Here is a 3422-nt window from a genome sequence, read left to right as displayed (position 1 = left end):
GGACATTTTGGAGGACTTTCATTCATAGGGCCGCCATGAGTCGGAAGCGACTTGACGGCCGTTAACACACCCACAGCCGTGCTAGTCTGTCTGCAGCAGTAGAAAAGGGCAAGAGTCCAGTAGCACCTTAAAGACTAACAAAAACATTTTCAAATGTTTTTGTTAGTCTTTAAGGTGCTATACTGGACTCTTGTCCTTATGTACTGCTTCTGATTAGTTCGCCCGGAAGGTGGAATTGAACCACTCTGTCGCTAAACAGCTACAGGTTTGAAGCCTGCACCCCAGACCACTGAGGATCATCCGGGCAATGATAACCGTGCCTGTCTTCGGTATATAAACCTCTCTTCCTTGCTAATTAGTAAGATACAGTGAGCCACTAAGGGGGCGGGGCGGCTGCAATTCTATTCAAGATCTTGGGACACAACCGGCGCTCTTATATTCCTTTGGTCAATATATTCATTGCTCCTGCGTGCTCGGTAGGTCTTATGATTCCTCTGTGCTGAAGATACACCCCGGAATGTCTCCAGCGAGCTCTTTTCCCCCTCCATCGCTCAGACTCAACCCGAGTTTATGCAAACATTCCTGGCTGTGATTGGCTCTCTGGCCGCCGGGCTTCTCAGACCGTCTTAAAGGGACCGCGCCTCTTTCGTGGCTGGGGGACAAAGCACGCGAGAGGCATCAGCTTCTGTCGGAGGCTGATCCTAAAAGCAAAAAAAAAAGAAAAAAAGCGGTTTCTCCCTAAAGCCGGATGCTGGCTGGGGCTGAAGAGCGCCTGACGTTGGCTTCCCCCTATTCTCCTGCGGCGGCAGGGCCCGTCGGGGGCAGCGGGCTGTTTTCCTAGGGATGCACTTTGTAGTGGCTCAGAGGCCCCGTGATATGTTTGCTCGTCATTGCAAGGCCAGCTTCACACAGACTCAGGTGCATAGGCCATTTATGCAGGGGAGGTTTTGCCTTGGGTGTGCCGCTCTCTGGATGCACATTTTCCCCATCCGAATTCTCCAAGCTCAACAATAAGCCCCCCGTGCAGAGTTTTGAGGATTCAGACGGGGAAAATGTGCATCTAGACTAGAGAGTGGCAAATCCAAGGCAAAACCTCCCATGCATAAAGGGCCTTAGATGTGCCTTAGAATAAAAGTCTGTTTGAGTCCCAGTATTTAGATAGTTGGCCATCCATGTCCCCTGGGGAGAGCAGCTGTAGGTGACCCTCTATCCCATAGGCCATTTACTCATGGAAGGTTTTGCCTTGGATTTGCTGTTCTGTATATGCATATTTTCCCCATCCACATTCTCAAAACTCTGCATGGGGGGCTTATTTTGGAGTTTTGAGAACTCAGATGGGGAAAATGTGCACCTAGAGAGAGGCAAATCCAAGGCAAAACCTCTCATGTATAAATGGCCATAATGATAAGAACGAGGAGGATGCCTCTGAGTGCATTTCCTTAAAATAAAACATTTTATCCTGTATAAAACATAACTGTGCCTTTTACCTATCTAGGGAATCTCCATTGCCAGCATGGAGTCATCCCCCTACGGATGTTTCTAAAATGAAAAACAATACCTGCCGTTGCTAATGACACCTCAGGTGTACCTTTTGCGGAAACCGTTGCGCTTTATGGAAACGTGGCCTCTGCATGTATGGGTTAACATATTCAAAACTGTTCCTAGAGGTAGGGTTGCCAACCTCCAGTCAGGGCCTGGCTATCTTCCAGAATGATAAGTAGGGTAGCCAGCTCCGGGTTGGGAAATACCTGGAAATTTTGGGGGCAGAGCTTGAGGAGGGCGGGGTTTGGGAAGGGGCGGGACTACAATTCCACAGAGCCCAATGCGGCCATTTCTGCCAGATGAACTGATCTCTATCGGCAAGAGATCAGTTGTAATAGTGGGAGATCTCCAGCTACGACCTGGAGGTTGGCAACCCTAATTACAAGTGATCTCGATGATCCAGTACAAGAGATACAGGAGTAATGAAGTGAAATGCAAATTTCTTTTGAGTGATCATGATCCTAAAATTACGGCTACCGTGGCTGAATTTCTTACAGGAGTTCTTAAAGAACAAGAAAATTTTTATTAACCCTACTTGTAACTTAGATGTATTGCCCTTTGGAGGAATATTGTTGTTTTATCTCTGTCTTTTGGTATGCCAATAAAGGTTAATGAAATGAAGTGATCTCTAGATGATGGAGGTCATTTCCCCTGGAGAAAATGGCAGCTTTGGAGCGTGGACTTTATGACATTACACCCTGCCGAGGTCCCTCCTCAAACCCTGCCCTCCCAAGGCTACACCCCCAAATCTCCAGGAATTTCCCAACTCAGAGTTGGCAACCCTACAGAGGTGGGTTATTGCACCATGGAGTGATCTAGAAGAGAGCCAGGAAGGGGCTGAAGTTGACAACCAATTCAAGGAATCCAGACCTCAAACAGGCTTTTTCTGTTGCACATTAAGGGGACGACAGTCCAGTAACAAATCCTGGGCGGAACAGAAGTTCAATGAGGCGTGTGAGCAGGAGGGTGCGTCCTCTTTGCCCTTTCCCAGAAGGAGCAGCCGCTTTTCCAGCAATGATTTCTTTACACCCACCCACCCCACCTCTTCTATGGGCCTCTTACACCATTTCCTAACAAAGTAGCATTGCACGCGGGAAAGGAAGACCGGGAAATCCAGGAATCACCACAAATGAATTCCCCCATCCCTCCTAAAGGGAGGAGGCGGGGAGGAAAGAGATGTTTGTTCCAACTGCACTTGCTTTGGCGGGTCATCGAGTTCTCACCGCGGGGAGCCTTTAACCTGGTTCCTCCTCCCTGCTCACGTCTGACTGACGTTTCTAGCTGTTCTTTGCTGGGTCTGATGCCAGGAAGCCACAACTGAAGTCAGCAGCCGCCAGCAACGCCCGTGGGCAGCTCCCTCTCGTACGTTCCTCAAGAATCAGGATTTCATATTGATCCAGGTTGGAAGGAGCATTTTGAGCGGACGACAGCAAAGATAAAATATGAAAGGACTGTCCCAAACTGTGCTGTGAAGAGCATCTAACCGGCTCCTCGGGCAGGAATCATTGTTGGGGTCCCACAGATTAAACAGTGACAAGAAGATCAGCTCAGACCTTCTGATGGTTTGTTGGTTTAGCAGCACACTGTTTTCCTAGGGATGCCAGCCTCCAGGTGGGACCTGGGGATCCCCCGGAATGACAGCTCATCTCCAGACTACAGAGATCGGTTCCCTTGGAGAAAATGCAAGCTTTGAAGGGGCGACTCCATGGCATTGTACCCCACTGAGGTCCCAGTCCTCCCCAGGCTCCTTCCCCAAATCTCCAGGAGTTGCCCAACCTGGATCTGGCAACCCTACTTCCAATCCCCCGCTGGTGACCGGGGGGACCTGGCAACCCTATTTCCGTCCTGTATTCCACAGAAGCCAGATAAGCTTACAAGGG

The 3422-nt window shown here is 49.5% G+C and overlaps 1 non-coding gene across 1 annotated transcript; it reads right to left on the bottom strand.

Moving 5' to 3' along the window:
• Window positions 1-219: 219 nt before the first annotated feature.
• TRNASTOP-UCA (transfer RNA opal suppressor (anticodon UCA)) lies at window positions 220-306 on the bottom strand. Its single transcript has one exon. It is a non-coding gene; the product is annotated as a tRNA-Sec (tRNA).
• Window positions 307-3422: the final 3116 nt, after the last annotated feature.

The sequence above is a fragment of the Euleptes europaea genome, chromosome 7, assembly GCF_029931775.1.
Source record: "Euleptes europaea isolate rEulEur1 chromosome 7, rEulEur1.hap1, whole genome shotgun sequence".
Lineage (NCBI taxonomy): Eukaryota > Metazoa > Chordata > Lepidosauria > Squamata > Sphaerodactylidae > Euleptes > Euleptes europaea.
Note: the sequence above shows the minus strand (reverse complement) of the source record. Positions and strands in the feature narration are given on the sequence as shown.